The 21,842-nt window shown below is 38.3% G+C and overlaps 1 long non-coding RNA gene across 1 annotated transcript in view; it reads right to left on the bottom strand.

The window, feature by feature from the left end:
* The window catches only part of LOC148190350 (uncharacterized), a 50,242-nt gene extending 33,278 nt beyond the window's left edge, over positions 1-16,964 (bottom strand). The window contains exons 1-2 of the long non-coding RNA XR_015774850.1: positions 16,841-16,964; positions 12,517-12,672 (exon numbers count right to left, since the gene is read on the bottom strand). This is a non-coding gene — a long non-coding RNA (uncharacterized LOC148190350). The remainder of the gene's footprint in view (positions 1-12,516; positions 12,673-16,840) is intronic.
* Positions 16,965-21,842: the final 4,878 nt, after the last annotated feature.

Here is a 21,842-nt window from a genome sequence, read left to right as displayed (position 1 = left end):
ATCTATGGTCATTATAAACCTAAATGCACAGACTTATTTGACAAAATGTCTTCAAGCCAATCACAGTGTTCCACATCACCTAAAGTGGACAGCAGTAGTGTCAAGCCCCCTATCCTTAACATTTTTTTTGTATTTGGAACAGCACTGGGCTCTGAACAAAAACAAAAGATGATTTTAATATTCGAAAACATGAGCATCAGGAAGGAAACAAAATTTATAATAATATCACATGCTTGCTACAGGCAAATATTCATTGGCATATTAATAAAGCCCTGATTCAGAATTATTTGCATCAAATCTAATTAACAAGCAGAGGATGTGTTGAGGTCAATGCCCATGTGTTCAAATATACACAGACAGATGTTTGGATTTGGATACTTCTGAGAGTCCACACTGACATAACCCTCAATGTAAGCCTCACCTAACCTTGCAATTTAATGATTTACCTTGTAGAAACCAGATTTTTATCTACATATGGGAAATTAGTGCAAATATGTATATGCTGTTTCCACAACAAGCACACATACGCACGCACACACACACACACACACACACACACACACACTCACACACACACAAATAGAAGCTTCATCTTGTCTGCTCATATTTACGAAACATCGGGACTAAGAGGCTCTAAAAAGCATTGTTAACTCATAATTTAATAAGCTGATTTCATTGCCATTGCTGGGCTTTGAGGATGGTGGCATGGTGCAGATACAATGGATGTCCAGATAATTGTTTCTTGAAAAGATGAATACATGTTTTTTTCAAAGACAAATCCCCATAGAAATATGTAAAGGCCATGACATAACTCAAAGGGATCCATTACAAAGCTGCAAGGATGTGAGGAAAGTCTGAACTTCAAGTTGACATTTATGAAATCCCAATAAAGAACATTGCAAGTCTACATGTGCATCAAACATGTCTCTGTAGTGGGATTCAGGGGCCTTGCTGGTGTAGTTATAAACCAAATCATCTTGCAATTTAGTCTGTCAACTGTGTGTTCATCAGCTTTTCAGTGTTCAGCAGAAACATGCTTCTATGTATTTGATATGCTGCCACGTTGATCAGACATTAATAGTTGGTCTTGACCAAAATTTATGATTTTTTTTCCCTGAAAATTCAAAGTAACAGGTATACCAAATCAACTGAGAGATAAAGTTTAAGAAAACAACAACAACAAAAAAAAACACCAAGACTACAGAGTCTTAAGCCACGAAATGACTGTGAGCTAAATGCTATTGTAAGAATGCTAATGGATTCACAATGACAACGTCAATGACCATATCATGCAAATCAGGTGTAATTTCTCTATGGTCACTTTCTAAGTTTAGCATGTAAGCTTTCTAACTAAAAAGCACTAAACACAAAGTGAAGAAGAAGATGTCATCAGGTTTTGTGGGTACTTTGCATAGAGCTTCATTTCTACATATTTTTGTTTTGGGTCAGTATTTCAGTATAGTATACAGAGTACCTACGCCCCTTGTATCCAATGCAAGGAAATGCATCTTTTTATGGATGGATAAAAACAAAAAAAGCCACCTCCTTAATGGTAGGAAAGTCAACTTCAAGTCTTTTTTTCCATCCAAACTTGTAGAGTATGCACACGAAGCATCATATGCTTCCTGTACCACAGTGCATGCTGTCTATCCAAAATCTGCAACAAAAGGACACATTTCTCAATGCACAGGAGGCAAATTGTGGACAGCAAAAAAACTTAAGAGTTTTGCAACACACTGGAGATCGGAGCTTCTCATAATAATGAATGGACTTCAGATTGACTTGCATATGTACAGAGTTACATATGTGGAAATGAGGTGTAAACCAAAACATTGGATTAACTAAAAAATTACCTTGTGCTCACTAAAAAGTTAGAACACCTAAATGATCCTATACTGGCGCTTTGTCAGTGGACTTTCGCATCTACATATTATGCTCTAGGTATCCTTCTACGTCTGCTGTTGACTTTCCAAGGCCGCTACTGATGTCAGGATCTCAACAAAAGCAAGGCAAGGTAAAGCAGCTTTATATGTGTAGCACATTTTCTACAACAGGGCAATTCAAAGAGCTTCATAAAGCAATAAAAAAATGAATCCTGTTAAAGGATAGAGTTACAATAACAGCAGGGAAAAGATATAAATGGTAAAATAAATAACTAAATGATTGAAATGTAAATGTACAAAGATGCAAAAATTGTTTAAAATGATTTAAAATCCAAAGGCGGTTAGATTTAGGTAAAAAGAGCAATAGGATAGGTGTAGAGAAAACATCCCATTCAGACAGGAGGCAAACACCTGCCCTCCTGAATGAAAGTCCTGGCGCTTGCTTCTTATTTTACATTATTACCAACAGTGTTTCAACCTTAAGTCGCTGAGTAGCTTATCAGAGGCATACTGTGTTCTCAGCTAACACTGCCCTGCGGTGTATAAAACACATGTGAAATGTGGTTCTTAGTGTCAGGATCTTAAGCTTAAATCACTACAAAAGTGGGTGTATTTGATAACTTCAGAATGAAAAACCTTTGTCACTTCCATACAAACCCACTGACGCTTTATCCTTTTCTTATTCTGAAGTTAACCTATCAGGTAAACGAGTTTCACAACACAGACTTTTACTGCAAGAAGGAAATCCAGCAGGCCTGATTTTACAATTCAGAGGAAACAGCCACAAGCTTAGAAATGGCAAGGTCTTTAGAGGAAAAGGTCAAGACAACAGAAAGGACACAAGAATGTTCCTTGACACCATCACAAAAGTCTTGCAACCCACAGACACTTTAGCAATAGATAGATACATATTTGTGTAGGAGAGCTGTTTACTTCCACACCAGTGAACAACTCCGTCTTTTTTAAAACCTTGAGGGACTGACTACTCAGTCCAACACGCGCAGACACATGGACACATGTACATGGGGCCTTTTCCCATAAAAGCAAAACTGGAAAGTATCAGAGAGAGCAAATCCCATCGCACCACGCTCGTGACCCTGTCAGATGTGCTCACCATCTCGTTTCAGACTGTGAAACTTGTTCTCTTGACCAGGCCATGTCAGCCAATCAGTGGAAGGATGGAGTGACCCCCTACGCCCTAGCTGCGGTACTTTTCTAATGGCAGGCACTGAAGGAGTAATTGAATGTCACAATAGTTGACAGCCCTTGTGACAACTTGGAAGCACCTGCTGGTGAGACATGTCTTGAAATGAGGATTTGTGAGAGTGAAATAAGTGCAGAGAGTGTTCAAAATGAATCACACAAGCCGTGTCAGGTTGTGGAGTGAGGTGGTGCAGCCCATGTCAAAGCACATGGATACAGTCCTTTGCTTCTCTGGAGTAATGGAAAATCAAACCTTGCAGTGAGTGAATTACACCTATATCAAAATATGTAAATTATACAGCTGTTATCATGATAAGGCCATGCTCAACAATTTAAGTTCTATTGTGTAAGGTTTAAATTGTATATTGGCAGAAATGGAATAAACTTTAATAAGTATGTCTTCTTTAGTGTGCTTTCCTTGAAACTAATGTAAATGCATTCTCCCAAGTTGCTACATATTGCCACTTTGTCAGGGACTTTTGTACTTTAGTCCACTGACAAACATATTACACCCTAGTTATCCATCTGCGTCCGCTGTTGATGTTTCAGTATGCCACTACCAACAGAGTGTGTCAACAAAAGCTCATGGTGCGATTATGAAACAAAAAATGTGGCTATGTTTTGGTAACAAAAGCAAATGGAAACCAATGCCGGGACGTCAACAAAAGCACATGCTTAGAATTGGGCAACAAAGGAACAAGTGGTTACGTTTAGGCAAAAAGAGCATATGGTTTGGCGTAGAAAAAAAACCCATGGACGTGAACCCTGACTGCACGTCTGCGTGTCATGCTGCAGCAACATTTACCGTCTGGCCGCCAAACTGTCTGGTAGCGTATCATAACACAGTGGCCACTTATGTTTGGGCACCTACTTAATTGAAGCCTCCCCAGGGTGTATCATGCAGCCACAAAAGTTGACTTTTAAAGTGTTGGAATCTTAGGCCAAAATTACTGCAAAGGCAATGGTACTATGGTGCAATCTACATTTAGCAATCCAACAGCAAAATAAAGGAAACAATGTAAAATTCAAGTCACTTTTAGGAGGAGTAACAAAACAGTTACTCTTTGTTACAGTAACAAACCTCAAATCTAGAAGTCCAATAAAACATCTTACTGTAAAATCAGTACAATTTGAACATACTATAACTTTTCTCTAACATAAGTAATTATAACTAGTACATTCTTTCTGCATCAAAATATACCAGCCTTGACTGAGCCTAAAGGCATATTACTGCCCGCTCATATGAGTGCTGTATTTTCATATTTATAAGCACATATTCCACTCATTTATCAGGTTGTGCAAGCTCCTGCACAGCTGACAAATCCGTCCTGTAAACGTTTCAAAATATAATGCATTGTATCAGCAACTGATGGCATTCTGTCCACAGAGACACAGTCAGAAGGCTTTTGTTTTGAAAGGGAAGCAAGGAAGTTGAGGTAAAACAAACATCTTTGTATTTTCTCTTCTCTGTGACAGAGAGACTTTAAACTGCAGTATAAAGTGGTACAGAGTCAATATTATCATTCAGCTAGTCAGCAGTCTATTCCTGCTGACAAAAGGAAGTGTCATGCCTAAAAAAATGGCGAGCCACCGTTTCTCTAGATATGCTGCAACTGACACGTAGCTGAGACGCACTTGACAGGCGCAGGCAGTGTGAAACATGAGCGCAGAAACAAAAACACGATCGGCGCTGCTGTCATGGCGCGTGCTGTGTGAAACAGTGCAACGTGTCGATGCAGGTTACGTGAATGGACGTATTTAGGTAATTGATTACGTCGATTACCTTGACGCGTCGACCCAGCCCTAGACAGGGGCATTTTTACGACAATACACACACACACACACACACACACACATATATATATACATACATACATATATGTATGTATGGTTGCAATCTGCAGTCCTCGCCAGTAGATACCACTGAATCCCACACACATCTCCTTTAATAGGTAAGGACATCTACTATTTATCAATATAAAAAAAAAAACTCTGTAACAACGCATTATCACAAAGTCCCAGTGTTAGCATCTCAGTATAATTCAATGTGCCACAGACTCCCTGGAAAGCCGTTGCTTGGAGAGTATGGTTAAAAGTGGATTGCCCTGGTTAAGCGAAGATAATGAATTAATGATTGAAAGCTTGACATGAGATAAGTGACTTGAATGAAACTCATTGATGCACAAAGTCTGACACTCCCCCTGCGTGCAAGGAAACACCAGTCGACTGAGGAGCCAAAGATACACATCTGCTATCATTTGCATGCTTAATTGACTTATTTCCCTTATTGGGGTTTAAAGAAAGACGTATTTTGAAGAAAGACGGTCTCTCTTGCAAGTAGACTCTCTTAATAGTGGATATGTGCCTAGTTTGAATTTGCAGCCCAAATACCAGCTAATGCAAATTGTTCCACTGCACCTCAGCTTTTGTAATTCTATTGTATTTTAAAATTTTAGCTCTTGGCTATGTATTTTAAAACTTTCTTCCCCCCTCAGTCCTCATGAGCAATCACTACAGACAACAGTGAATGAATCACTTGTAATCACTCATGGGATCTCTGGGCTCTCTCCGTCTGGTTTGACATGCTTGTCCTATGTGCCGGGCCAGTTATTGCCTTGCTCTGTCAACACACCAGAGGCTCTAAATAAACAAGCAAGGAAAGGTTCTGTAGAGCAGGAACTTCGATCAATACGGAGTAGTGGTATGTGCTGCTGGTTCAGTGCCACCTTGGAGTCAAAGGCCATTACACAGGAATCGATAGCTGTACGGCACGCTCGCGACAGGAACACAAGTACTAACAGGGAGACAGGGGAGATGATCTAAATGACAACATTCTTTCAACATTAGCTCGGGATGTGGGCTAAAATCACTTAACGTCCCAAAGGATGAAACAGTTGTCTAAAAAAAATGTCTGTTTTACTACAGCCCTCATTGTTGCTTGCCTCTGTTTAAGTAGATATAAAATAAGAAACATAACAACTTGATTAATAATTCTTTTTGCAGCAAAAAGGTAAGGCTCCTTTCTTCCTCGTTATTGCCGCATGACCATACCTAACCTTAGTGATGTGCAAATGGGGTATTTCGCCGTAATTATCCTGCTATATTGCTGTAGGGTGATCGCTGTTTGAATTACATATGTGTCGATGTAAAACTATAGCCAGAGCATGCATTCTTTCAGCAATGGGATGGTAGGAACTCCGTCTTTCCTGTAACATGCCATTACCTTAAAGTTACATTTCCTTAAATGCTGTGCAAATATAGTATTACACTGTAATTTCACCGTGCATTTTTCTGCAGAAAGCCACAGGAAAACGCTGTTGCCATAATCCTGTATTTATCAGTCTAAAATAAAAACCATAATAGTTACAAGAATGATTCTTTTTGATGCAGAAAGTTAAGACATCCCTTTTTTGTTCCATCATGTTGTATGTTTGTGATAAAGTCATCATCCAACATGTTCTCTTCCCAAGTCGCCACATATTGCTGTTTTGCTGTGAATTTCCGCATCTACATATTACGCTCTAGATATCCTTCTGTGTCTGCTGTTGATGTTCCAGGATGCAGCTACCTAGATATCAAAACAAGCACATGGTGGGATGATGCTGCACGTGGTTATGTTTAGGAAACACAAGCAACCAATGCCAGGACTGACAGGAAACTAAATAATGTACATAGTCCAAGTAACTTATCGAGTGTTAAGAAATATTTTGTTTCTGCATCTAAAAATTTTTTGGATCATTTCGTTTTGTGTTTTTATTTTGTAAAATCTGATGAAAAAACAGGTCAGATATTTGTATTGTTTATTAATTGACATAATGGCAATACTTAATTATATAATTATTATAGCTTTTATCTTAGATTGTAAAGAATTTAAGCATATCAAGCATTCAAAGATAGTTCAAGAAATGACATCACAATAAGCAAACATATCACATACTGGCAAAACATTTCTATTGCAGAGTTCATAGGGTTAATCTTACAGAAGATTTTACATTACAACTAAAATATGATGTAAAACTATGTCTACAATACTCAACAGACAGAGCCTTTATACGTAAAAGTTTCTTACAGTCATGCATGTGCATGGAAGTGTTGAGTGGTCCAGAGAGTAAAATGGTGCTGCAATGATGAATGCCCACCCCACTTATTCATAGTCGAGGCACGAGGAGCAATTAAATAGTCTAAAGTGGGTAAGTCAAGGTGATGCAATGGCAGTAACACAGCCAGCCTGCAGTGTTTTGCAGCCCTCCCAAGCTAAATATGATGAGTGAGTTTTCTGACTGGTTCAAAGGAGACAGTCTGAAGACCATCTGAAAGATGCTGATATACAGTGTGCAGCAAAACAGCATGCCACGTACTAAATGAAGAGAAACCTGAAGACTTTTTCTGATGAAACACACAGGAAATAGGGAAGAATATGCGGGACATAAACCTTTTGAAGTTTTATGAGTGCTAAAACACACTGGCTGACTTATACAGCAGGGAGTCCAGGCTACTGATTGTACAGTTATGACTCAAAATCCCTTTTCAATTACAGTGATGATCTTTATCAGTGAAGGCGTTTCTTTGCTGCCTGGTTCGTTTGAGTTAGAGAACTTCAAACAGACCACTGGTTCGTACACACACTTCCTTAATTGTGGTTTCTTTATGCAGAGTGTTTTGATTTCAAGCCAGGCCCTCTGTCTTTTGCTTTTTAAGATATGCAGCAGGCAAATTGCTCTAATGTTGCTTTAGTATTGAGGGGGTGGACACAGCCCCTTCAGTCTGCCTTATCACGCTGCGGGGGCAGTGGACGGCCACACTAATGGACAAACACACACTGTTGGAAGCATTAGGTGTCAACAAAGCCAAGATGTGCGGGCTGTAATCATTCACTGTTCGGCCTTATACCTACAAAAATTAATGCAACATAATTTGTAGCTAAGGTAGTATAAAGAGTGACACAGTCTGCAAAAGGGAGACGGTCAGGATGGTGGACAGGTTAAACGATAAAGAGCCAAGTTTGTGTCAAATGGGAGACCAAAAGTCAGTGTCGTTATCATGATTTGCCAATGTCACGTTCTGGACTTCATGTGACACAAAAATGCCTGCACATGACTCATTTCCTAAACCTAACCTGAGCAGTCTGTGGTGGTGTAAAGTAACAAAGTAATATTACTTTGAGACATAAAACTTCAATATAAGCCTGGTCCCAATTAGATGTCCAGTCCCTTTTACTAGCCTAGTGCGGCTACACATTTCGACAAAAAAAAAGCCTGTCTCAATTACAGGCCCAGTTACCACGCACTTAATTTTTATAGAAGTTGTTGGGATGTATAAAACCGCGATGTTGGCCACCCACTAAAGATAACTTAATAAGCAAATAATAGCCCCGGCTCTGAAGTGTTACTGTATCTTTATTTTTGTCAATTTTTACTTTAACTCCACTACATTTCCTAAATAAAAAGTATACTTTTACTCCACTATATTTCTGTTATGCATCTCAGTTACTTACTACAAAATAGGGAAGGGAGAAAGGAAGGAGAGAGGGATGGATGAATAAAGGAATGGAAGCGAAAGAAAACTGGATTTTGTTCTTTAAATCCTTCAGTTTGTGAAAATGACCTTGCTTTTCTTGAAGTCTAATGAACATTTAATTTTTAAAGCAGTGTACATGTTACTTTACTAACCTCATTATTCTTTGCTTTTTATTAACAGCTTTTCCTTGAACTTTTACTTTATTTACTAAAGTAAATTTAATATCATGAAGTTACTTTGATACTTAAGTACATTAATATCAGATACTTTTACTCAAGTTGTTTTCTAAGAGGTGACTTAAACATCTGCCTCAGCTTTTTTTCTGGTATAAGATATCTGTGGGGCATTTTTGCTCTAGTATTGCTTTCAGGTACCTCATCCACCACTGCTAGTCAGGGACTGATTCTTTGAGATATCTGTGAACAAAAAGTGCAATTCTGTTGTGCTAGTCATGTGAAATCCTAATAAATGTTTTTTAGAAGATAAAACTGCACATTTTAGAGTGGCCTTTTATTGTGACCATCCCAATGAACACTTGTGAAGTGATTATGCTGTTTAATTAGTGTCTATGCAACACAGGTGTCAAGGATTATCTTGGACTAGGAGAAATGCTCACATAGATTTTAAAAAAATTTCCAACATAATTTGAGAGAAATATATCCATTTTGTGTATAAAAATGTCTTGGATTTAATTTTTGTTTAGTGTGTATTTAAAGCATCATTGCCTCCTTTCATTTTTCATACTGCTCACACAGAGATCCCTTTTTAAAGCAGTTCCCATGTAAGTGAAGGGGGATGAAGTTCTGCCAAAGCTAATTTGTATTCTCACTGAGACAAATCAAGTGAGTCGCTTTCAAAGTTATAGCCTTTTTGTACAAATTTAGCTCCTTTTGTTTCATCCCTCCACAACATGAGAACACTGTCTATAAAGGCACAGAGCAAATTTGCAACTAAAAAAAGAGTGTAACCTTGACATATATAATTTTTCAAATGTGTCTGTGGCAGCTGCAGCCTTTTATTAACTTAACTTTATTAACTTTCCCCCTCATCACTTAAAAAAGAAAACCTGTTCTTATAATTCTGGTTCACCCAAAAGAGTAATTAAGGGGCCCTATCACCTCCTCTTAATTCAATGCATGGTTACAGGATAGAAATTATAAGTTATTGATCGAGATAAACCTTTTAAGTTGCAAACATAATTTTGATGAATAACACAATTCATCAAAATTATATTTGCAACTTAAAAGGTTTAAAAGCTAATAATGTTGATAATAATTACATCAACTTAATATTGTGTGAAAGTCTAACTCAAATGTATGTGTTAATAAATTAAAAACAAAATTTCAGTTGTAGTAAGGTGAGTAAGGCTTAATTTTCTAACTTCTCCATCTTCAGTTTAGAATTTTAAGTCCCCACCCCTGACTGCTTAAAATCCTGGACAAATTCAGCCATTTAAAACTGTGTTACTGACCTGCAGGATAGATAATTATGACACAAAGAGCATGTCTTGCTTTCTTACTTAAAAACTTGTGCTTTGCTGTAAGTTATTATGTAAGTGCTACTTAAAAATTACTTTGATTATAGAAGAGAAGCTAATTTCTCTAACTCAATGTAACTCATTGCATATGATTTCATTAGTTGTCATAACTCAAAAAGATTTATGCAAACTGTTGTGTTATTATTAGCAATTATTATCATCATAATCATCATTAATATTAATAATGATAATAATAACAATAATCCCTTTTTTTGTAGCCAAATAATTTGTTTTTAGAGTGGGCTTTCGTTGTAATGAATATTGATGTGACACACGTGTATAATAGGATGGACACTACATGCATGCAGGGACTGTTACGCATGCAGTGATCTGATTGTGATTGTATAGCTGAGTGTTGTATTATAAGCGTATGTATTTCTGATCTCCTGTGGTGCACTGGTTACATATCTGTCAAATCTGATATAAACATTACTAGTTCAAACCTGTGTGGCTTCACAATGCTCTCTTGGCTAATGTAATTCAGAGCTGTAAAGAGTAGTCAGAGTACAGCTACTGCAACCATATCTTTAGCATAACAGATTCAACCACTATCAAAGCCAAAGTCCAAAGCTCCACCTCATCAGAGAAGCTGCAGCTTTGCTCAGACGGTAGGAGCGTGGCCTTTTGAAAAGAGTAATTAGCAATAAACGCATAATGTTAAGTGTCACATTGTCTCTCCTTTCTGCAGAATCTGCAGAGCTTTCCTCTAAACTGACCATGTATTGTAAATGGACTGGAACAATGCACTACTGTTCAGGGGGAAAACTATTGTCAAATAATGCAAAAGTTACAGTGAGAGAACGCAAAGGTAGTCCAGGGGCATGGGGAATTAATATTGACCAATGCATTGCTATCTGAATGTTATAATTCTCAACTAATAACATTTGCATCCGCCTCAAGTTAGAATAATAAGCAGTTGAAAAAAATAAACACTTTGAAAATAGCGTCAACTGTTTGCCAGCCATGCTGCCTAATGACAATAAAACAGGGGTTACATAATATTTTGTTTGTACATATTTAATTGAGTTTAAAGCTATTGCCTTTGAATGAATACATAAATGAAAAAATAGTGATGAAAGGCTAAATTCAAAACATCCACATGATTGCTTTCAGATCAGTTGTGCATTGTGTGTTCTTTCTAAAAAATATTTTGAATGTTGCTGCTAATGATTATAAAAAAAAGATAAATGGCTGTAAGAAAATGCGTCTTAAACTTTATAACAAGTGGGAGAATCTATTCACAATAAATTCCTCATCAGTCCAACTGCTCTTAACACAGTTCTTAGTCACAGCTAAATCTAATGACGGTGTACCCAGAAGCACACTGTCCACGTGAAGCGATAAAATGATTGTCTGATGCACTGCAGGAGCGAGGAGAATAATTACCCGGAGGTCTCTTCTTCGCAGTTGGAAGTAGAGGTGGTCTAATGACAGGTAATTTAACCTTGCCCCATTAAGCTGAAATCTGAAAGACTATTAAAAAATTCTCTTGTACAGATGTTCCATTAAAACATTATTAATGAAGGCTTCATGTGCACAAGCAGTAAATGGAATTGGCAAATTACACCCTAAATCTTCCATTTATTTGTGTGCCCAGTTTTCCCCTCAGTGTGCCCCCTGGACTTCTACCTCAGTTAGTTATCTGATTTATTTTAAAAATGAGTTGTGACAATGGCCAGAAAACAGATGTGATTTTTTTCTGTGTTAAAAGGCAATGTTGAGTGAGGTCCTAAGCTCCTAATTAATTGCAAACGTTTTTTTTTACAGTTAACAATGGTTCAATTCTAGAACTGGCACAAAAGCTTTATTATCAACATGGACTGTTGGAGATTGAAAATATTTCACATTGTCTCTACTTGGCAGCTATGAATTATCAGTACAACTGCTTGGATAACTGGATAGTGATTTGCCGATGATTAAGTTCTCTCTATTTGTGTTTTTTAAACTCCAGATAAATATTTTACTTGTGTTTTTCTTACTTTTGTATTAATCTATAAAGAAACATGGTTCTGATGGCATTAATACCTGACATAAATGATAGATGAACACTGACAGGAGAACCTCAACATGTTTGGTTTTGGAAAAATAACTATATTACCGTATATCATAGGACAGAGACACAAACCCACAACCTGATGATGTACGTCTCATGTACCTTGGAGCAGAAACCAAACCACCTGATATCAGCTTCCATATTGTTTTGGTAGAATAATTTATCTCCTCAGTCTCCACAATACTTTGTCTCATTTGACAATTTTCTTACTTTCAATTGTCCCATTTGACACAGTTAAACATAATTGTGCACATCTTCATCTAAACACAGGCAAACTTCTGAGTCAACTATTATAGCTTGCAAACTGCTGTGTGGTAACTCACCACCTCCAGTGGAGCCTTTTCAAACTCAGCAGAAGGAGTATGAAGCGGTTGCCACCCACGTGATCGGATTTTGCTCTGCTGCACAGCGTCCATTGTGTTGAACTTCTGGGGGTGGCCTCCTGGCTTTGGCCGATCACATAGTATGCATCACCGTAGCTGTAAGAAGACAACATGGAAGAGCTGATAGAGTTGGTGTTTGAATACCCAGTGAGTTGTGGCACTAGCAACTTATATTAACAACCAGAGGAAATACTGGGCCTTGGATAAGATGTCCACCAAATCTAGATGAACGGAAAATTGTCCAAATATCTAGAAATCTTAGTTAATTTCAGGGATTTCCATTGTCTTGCTAAATTGGGAGGCTATAAATTAGATAGCACCTCTGTATTGTCGCCATTTTCATTATGTGTTAGCTAAAATTAGTTGATTTGCGACAGTGTCCCAGGAATGAGCCTTATAACCCGAAAATACGTTTTTTTCCGCTTTCTTTGTGTTAACGTTGATGGGATTTTTGAACAGTGTTTTGGTTAGGAGCCTGAAATAAAGCCTGTGGTAACACAAGCTGAGACCTTCACATTTTGTACTACAACATGAAATACCTCAGGAAATATCCAACTCATGACCTTTGAAGCTTTTATGTGTCTTAAAAGAAGGCAGCTGCTGTGATTGCATTTAGACTTAAAGAAATCCTAAGTGTTAAACATTTATGGAGATTATATTGCTGATCAAAATGTTTAAATATCATAAATGTTTTGTTTAACACAAAACAAACTGTCAGTAGTAATCCAAATCCAACTGAAAAATCCCATAGGTAATTTGACGAGGGACCCCGGGCAAAGCTAACTTTTGTATCTGCCCATAGAGACACATTATCCCTGGGGCAGTCTATACAGAAATAACAGCTGGGAATGCCATTAGTGTTTCAGATGTTTGGTCACAAACTGGAATATTACGCTTTTGATGACATCCCAGAATTGGTTGCCATGTGCTTTTGTTGATGTCCTGCCTTTGGTTGCCACCTGCTTTTGATGCCTAAACCTAATTATGTGCTTTTGCGGACGCCCTGGCATTGGCTGCCCTGTGCTTTTGTTATTTAAACAAAACCACTTGATTTTGGTTGCCTAAACCTTACCACCTTGCTTTTGTTGTATAATCCTAACCATGTGCTTTTCTTGACATCCCAGTGCTGGTTGCGGCATCCCGGAAAATCACTAGCAGTAGCAGGTGAATACCTAGAGCATAATATGAAGACCCAGAAGTCCCCTGACAAAGTGACAGTATGTGACAACTAGTGATGACACCGTGCTGGTCCTTTACTTGCGTACATGTTTACTATAGTAAATAACATGTTTGAAACCACAACAAATACATTCAGCAGAATCTCTTACACAAACAAAAGGTATTGACAAGCACATGATAGTGTAAAGTGATATGATCCGCGGCTTGGTTTGTACTAGCTTGCTTCTAAAAGTCCACTGTACTTGTAAAGACAGAATCACTAGAGCTAAGCGCAGGACAGATCCTTTGTCTTATGAAAAGAGAAGCCAAATGCTACCCTCCCCCTCTCCCTCTGTCCCCATCTCCCTCTCTCTCCATCGCACACTGTTATTTTTGCAGGTGCATCTGCAGTGATCTATTTTTCTCTTCACATCTTTTAATGATTCATGCTTTGGGGTTTCTCGCCCCCTCATTCTAAAAGCTTAGTGAACAGACCGCGAGAGAGAGAGAGAGAGAATAAGGGGAGGACTGATCAGAAGAATAAGTGAGCGATCATAAGGGTATGAACAAAGCTCAGGATAAGGAACACAAAGAATAAAGAGGAACAAATATTGTGTAAAAAGAGTGGCAGAAGAGAGGCTCGCAGAAGAAATGAAATGTGTGTTCGATAGTGAGGTGTTTGCTGGAAATAGTTGCTGAGCATTGAAGTATTTGCTGGATATGGCCAGAGTCTCTGTGATCTATTGAGGGGGAAAAATGATATTTCAGCACGAACGACTCACTCAATATACAGTATACAATCTTTATGTCTGTATCATGACACATGGATTACTGAAGGAAATAGAAAATTTCTTTGTCCAGTGGCTTTGAATATTAAAAAACTGTGGATGGAGCACCAATTTAAATCAATTGTTTTTAATGGGGATGATCACATATGTGTCATTCGTGTCAACAAAACAATATACCAGCCATTATGTGTGTGCAATTTAAAGAAATTTAAGAAAAATCATAATTTAAAAAGGCTATCTTTCCTATAGATAGTCATTACTTGAGTTAATTTGACCAACTGTAAAGTGATAGAGATGCATGCATTTTTTTTACATTGTGTCCAGCTTCATATTCACTCTCAAGCTCGTACTAATGATAAAATGCTCGACACAAGTGCCTTTCCTTCAAGAAGATGATTTTTCAAAAAAATGTTAAATGACAACCATTCTTTTACCATAAGTGCGACTGAAAATCCTACAAGTGTATTTATTAGTATAAGAGCATCATCTTATCTAATCTTTAAAAGGCAGATGACAGACTCTGAGTAATAAAACAATTTCAGCAACAATAAATTCACCATCTGTGTATAAAACTGTGATGTTATGACTATTTAAAAATAAAACGATGTTCATACACTGTCTGGCTTTTCTTTGCCTTCTCCTTTCTGCAGTCCAACACAAAAATATAAAAGACCTAAGTCCAAAAAACTCCCACGGAGTTTAATAAACACATTTTTTGACAGAATGTCAAGAAAAAATAGAATATTATGAGCTTCACAGAAGGTTTTATTTACTGCAAAGCTGTTGTGTTTGATTGGAGCACTGTAGACAGGTACGTCAAGCAAACTGGCAAGTCATTGTAAATATATTAAGTCAAAAGAACAGAAGCATGCAAAAAACATTTCCAAAAGGTCAAAATGGAAAAGAGATGCCTTCTTGATGTTTAAAGTACATCAAATCATGACAGAAGAGGGAAAGGGTGCAGTGTCTCTACTCCATTTCCCCCCTTCACTGTTCCAAGTGTTCCACTACAAGTGAGTGCTTCACTGATGTCAAGGTGCTATTGCAGAGCCATGAACATGATTGCCCAGATAATGAGCACTTTTTTGTATGTCATCTGGTGAGCCTGCATTGACAACCGTTATGATTGTTTTCTCACCATTACTCAATCCATCATTGCACCAATTAATCTCACAATAATGTAGCTTGACAGTGTAGAGAAGCAGCAAGATGCTGGTGGATGTGACACATAACACAACAGGCAGTCCACAGAGAAATGAAGACTTTTTTTTTTTTTTTATATGCCCACCCCATCATGTCCTTATTTAGTCATATTCTGTAGATCAAGCCAATGGGCCCCTCTGGTAACATATGCTGTACAAAGAAGGCCTTAATGAGGTGACGGTACAAAAATAACTGAATCACTTAGATCAGTAAAAGATAGACAATGTCTATATAAGCAATTCTGCTCTACTCGGCATGTGCCTGTGATGTGTCATTGACAAGTCATGAGCTTGTTTCTTCTGTAAAACAATGCAAGCATTATTACAGGACATACTTGCACAAATGGCTGAATTGTCATGACAGAAAGTCAAAGGAACATATTCAGAATAATAAAGTGAAATGATGTTTGGCCTTGCATTGTTTAGGCGGTCTGTGTTACACCCTGAAAAGGACAGATATCAATAAAGATGCTCGGACACGATGTTTCCTCTCTGGCAGCTTCATTGAGAATGTGACTTTGTTTCAAAAGTATTTACAGAAGTACAAATGTTTCTTTAAACATGAATATTACAATGTCACAAAATATGCATTTTCCCAGTCCATGTTCCACATTTCTTCTGGCCTTAACAGGTAAGTATATTTTCACATTTTCTTTTAACAGGTAAACTTAAACACCACAGATAAATGACTGTGAAACTGTCTTTTAAAATAATAAACATCAACTTAAATTATTGCAAATTAAATGAATTGTAAATAAACAAAATATATCTTAAACATTTGTGTCACATCTTTGTCAAATTCCTTGTTTCTGAAACAGTCACTCTGTGAAGCTCATAAATGCTGTATTAACTATTAAAACACACAAACACATAAACAGCATCATGCTATGAAACATTAACACAAGCCAAATGCACGCGGTGTGCGTCTCGTGCATGCTTAACACGTGCTGCTCCGCGCTGTCCACTAGGAGGACGCAGTTAAGCTAACTGTTTTAACAATATGCCATTTGGGCGTTCAAACATAAAAATAATACCTTGAACATGCTCACAATGCAGTCATCATGCTCATAAAGCACACACAGAACGACTCACAGAGCATAAACGCTCATTTCATACCTGAAAAGGGGAGATATCAATAAAGATGCTCGGACATGTTTCCTCTCTGGCAGCTTCACTGAGAATGACGCATCGTGGCCGAGAGCTCCCCCTTCCGGCCTCTGCAGGCATAACTAATCAATCACGATCAATCTCTGAAGGCTTAACAGGTAGATCCCAGATACACTCATCTGACAGGTAAACTTATAACCGTTTTAACCTTGTTTTTAACTATTTTAAGCTCTTTCGTAGCACTTAAAATTTTAACAGCTTTCACAATTTTAATCTCATCCACAATGAATTTGAAAATTTATAATTATGAAAGAGTTTTATAGTTACAGCATCCATTTATAAATGACTTCTTTTTACTGTTTTAGAGGACCGTTCTTTAATGACTGATTTTATAAAGTGTTTTAAAACTGATTTTAGTGATTTTGCTGCCTTGAGAAATGATCAATTATCAGTTTCTTAACAAAAATCAATCTATCACATCTACTTGTTGTTGGTGTGTCCATTCGAAACTTTCCTACCACTATACCAAAGGCAAAGGTTTAGTTTAAACACTGGGGGGCAACATACCAAATGGGGGATTAGGGTGTTAACCAAGATATTTCTATCCCAAGTCATCATGTATTTCCACTTTGTAAGTGGACTTCCACATCTACATATTGCGCTCTAGGTATTGCATCTGTTGTTGACGTTCCGGGATGCCGCTACCGATGATAGAGGTCAATAAAATCATATTCGGATTACGGATTAGGCCTCAAAGGCACAGATGGTTAGGTTTAGGCACAAAAGGCACATGGTTAGGTGTAGAAAAAAGAGGGGAAGCAACATCAGACTCCCACATTAAAGTGTGTGTTATCGGATCAATCCACCGCCCCTCTTGCCCGCCCTCTAGGGATCTTCATACTCCTTATATTACATCATTACCAGCAGTGTTTCAACCTGACACAGTCCAGGGGTGTATCATGCGGACGCGAGAGGTTACATTTGGGCTTAACCAACACAGTCCTTTTGTGTATCATGCTGTTGTGGCAGGTGCCATTCAGCCGAGTATCATAACAACGTGACCAGTTTTATCTGGCTGTGCTCTTTGCTGACGCTACATGGCGGTTTATCATACAGCTGCGAAAGGTGGGTTTGGTGTCGAGATCTTACGCCTAAATCACTACAAGAGCTGCAGGATTTGACAACTTCAGAATGTGAAAAGGCTATAACTTAACCTATACCAAAGGCATAGGTTTTGTTTAAGAAACGGGGGGCTTGGGGGTTATCCCCCAAGAAATTTTGATTGACAAACACTTACTTTCCTGCATTCTGGGGAATTCTTTGCAGGAAACAAAAGGCTTTTGCTACTTTCATGTTTTTATGAGAGGGGGGCATGTGAAAATGTATCAGATATTGATGGGGACATGCCCTGGTATCTCCACTGTAAAATCCTCCCCTATGCTTCTTACTCTACCATGGCTTGTGTTTTTTTTTTTGTTTTTTTTGTAAAAAGGTAATGCAAATGGCCACTGATCCCCTGCAGTTTATCCATCAAAAAACAGAACTGTCTTCCTTTTTTTAAGTGCTGCCAAACATTCACAGTGACCCTGAAAGAGCTGCAGTTCTCCCTCAGAAATCCTACATCAGAGCACTTCCTCAGAGCAGGTGTTGGTTTATCAAACTGGGGACAGTCTTATAGTGAAACAAAACAATTCCAATGAAGAAATATGTAGCAGCAGTGATACTGTAAGTAGATGGTAATATATTGTAATTTAAGCACTACCAATAATAATAAGTGGCAAGCTCAAAGAAAGAAATGTATTTCATATCTGATGGTCAAGGGTAATATTAATAGGCTTCAGATATTCTCAGCCGGTAAGAACCAACCTCTAGCGACATTATAGCTGTAAAATTGTTGAACGCAGCAGAGCATAGCATACAAGGTCACTTACCTACTTTGAGGGGCATGGCCACTGTACATATGGCTTCATAATCCTAGGAGAATATTGCCTTTTAAGCTCTTATTTTAAAGCAAAGAGGCTGTCTGTGCCTGCAGAGACGAGCGCAGTACAACTCTTTTGCTGTACCCTTTTTCAGAACAGTCATAACCATTCTGAAAGTTGAGAGCGCATTGGTTACACTTGGAGGAGCAATTTATTTCAAGGTTCATATGAGGAGGTTAAGCTAGTTCTGTGTATGAATAAGCAGCCCAGTCAGACATACTCAAGCTTGGATGCACTTACTGAGGAGCCATTTACGTTTTCTATCTTTAATATAGCTTTTTCCAAGGCATAAATACACTACGTCCAAACTCTTAGCCTACTCAGCTGTGGTTGTCTCTCTCTCTCACGCACACACATTTGCACACACAGCAGTCTTATAATGCCAGCTAGACCTTTACGTCTCCCTACTCCTTTCTTTCTGTCTTCCCTTTTCTCCCCTCATCTTCTTCCGAATGATGCTGAAAGACAGTACAATATAAGGCTCAAAAAGGGGGAGTATATGTTTCCCATGGAATGATTTGGTTCATTTATTCATGAAATTGACAACATCAAAGCCTATACTCATTGAGAGATGAAATGCCTTCTATGTAAATGATTTAATGTGAAAAACAAACATGGAGTGAGCGTGAGGAAAAAGAAAACCTGCCACGTATAATATGCAATTAGGTCAAGCCCATAAAAAAAAAAAAAAAAAAAAAACTCACAAAAAAACAAGCAACAAAGAATTCTAATTTCAAAACAGTCCATTTCTATCAGTATCTTCCAGTTTAATAAAAATAATAATAATATCTAGAGTCTGTAAAAAGGACTCTATTTACAGAGAGGTATATTATATTATTGGTTTGTCTGGGCAAATACAGTAGCAGATATTTGTGGTGGATTGAAGTCTGGTGTGCCTCCCTGCTCTATGAGTCACTGGGCAGTTTTTGTTTCAACCCACGGAGCAGCTATCAGATTTGATGAGGGATGTGAAAAGGGAGGAAATAGTTTTTCTGAAAAGGCAACATTATTGTCACTATTAAAAGAGAGGATACATACTTAATTGGTTATGTGCTTATCTGATATATCACATCCTCACATACTTATAAAGGGTACTTTGATTTTCACCCACCTTTGTATCAAAACAATGTGGATAGTATGTATAGATGAACAAACGTCTAACCAGTGCCTAGATATCCCTCCATCCCCCACAGTGATACTCTGCCAAATGACATATTCTTTGTCAATGAAGTTTAGCTGATTCTTTGGGTTGTTGCTCAAACTAAACACTGCACTTCTGGATTTTTGCTTTGCCTGCACCCAAAGCCGCCCCCACTGCGGCCACAAAGAGTATACAGCTCTTCAAAAGATACACCTGCCCCCCTGTCTCTCAAGCTTGAACTGAAATCCCATCAAAAAGTAAAACTAGGCAGTGCTGTAAAGGTGACAGTTTGTTAACATGAAGTGGTTGCCATACCAGCCCATTCTCATTCTGATGTCATCAAAAACCGCCGCTTTGTCCCTGCTTTGAGCGATGCCAAAAGGCACCTTTCATGTCCGAATGATATGTTGCTGGACGGCGTCAGCAGACAATGTGACAAGACAAAACCTTTTTTCTATGCTGTTTGGGAGCTGTATGACACCTGCTGTATCCACATGATATGCAGATGGTCACGGTCAGTTGAGAATGCGGAATAGAACCTGTCGCATTTACATGATATACCGCTGAACAGTGTCTGGTTGAATCGCTGCCAGTAATGACGTACTAGAAGTAGCATGACAGTCCCTATAGGACGGGAGAGAGGGAGAGGCAGTGGATGAGTCCCACAAACCTGGACTTCGATGTGGGAGTCTGGTGTTCACTTCCTGTTTGGATGTAATGTTCTTTCTACATCTTACCATGTGTCCCTGCCTAAACCTAACCATTGCTGACTTTGTCGCCACCTGTGCGGTTGTTGCCTAAACACAACCACTTGCCACATCATCACACCAACTGCATTTATTGTCATCATGTTAGTGGCATCCAGAAGCATAAACAACAGGTGCAGAAGGATGCCTAATGAGTAATATGTAGACATAGAAGCCCACTGACAAAGCTGCAAAGTGTAATAAGTTGGGAAAATGTGTTGCCGAATCCTACCCATCCGTGGCAACATTTATGTTTGTTGATGTCCTAGGTTTGGTTTGCATGTGCTTGTTGTCTAAACATAACTACGTGTTGTGTCATCCCACCATGTGCAGTTGTTGACATCACAGAAGCGACATCCAAAGCAGCATCATGTGACTAGTTGGTATGAGAAGTTATTGGAAATCAAACTGAAAAAATATAGGTGGTGCTGATCGAAATATCGATCAAGATACTGTTACTGCACTGCCTTTTTTTTGCCCAACATGTTTTCAGAAACAGATTTTAATGCCGCATTTAGCCGTAATGGCGAGAATTTCTGACCAGGAAGTGGATGCCATACTGCTTCCTGCACATTAATGGAGGGAGGCCGATAAAATAGAGATCATATAGTAAGAGTATGCACTAATGATCAGATATAAAACAAGATTCTGTTACTGAGTTGCAAATTTCTCTCCAAATATGTTTTCAGTCTTGTTTTAGCCTATCCTTGAACTGTAACGTGACATCCGGCTGGCTGCCATTGTGTTGAATTGAGCAGTTTGCATCACGTCACTGACCAGCCAGAGCATCTACTGGCCCGACACATTCCAGTGGTTGTAGGTTTTCAACTGTTTGAACAAAAGCCAATACCAAAGTCCTTTACTCTTTCTTCTCTGGTTATGTAGAACCAATTTCAGAAGAATTTGTATCTTTCTACTGCATAGACAGCATACTTTTATGTGAGGATTCTCTGTGGTGAAGTACTTCTTTAAACATATTTCTTGTTAGTTTCTATGTTAAACACATTCCAGGTGTTATTTGTGAATGATAAAATGTCATAGTTTATGTTTTACTTTGCCTGTCTTGTTTACCTCTGCAGTATTTGAGTTAATGGTTTTCTGAATTTCACAGCATGCCTTTCGATAGAGAAGATAGAAGTGTA

This window comes from Plectropomus leopardus, chromosome 1 (genome assembly GCF_026936395.1).
Source record: "Plectropomus leopardus strain MGB_pleo_1.0 chromosome 1, ASM2693639v1, whole genome shotgun sequence".
Lineage (NCBI taxonomy): Eukaryota > Metazoa > Chordata > Actinopteri > Perciformes > Serranidae > Plectropomus > Plectropomus leopardus.
The sequence above is the reverse complement of the archived record's forward strand: the minus strand, read 5'-3'. Positions and strand labels throughout refer to the sequence as shown.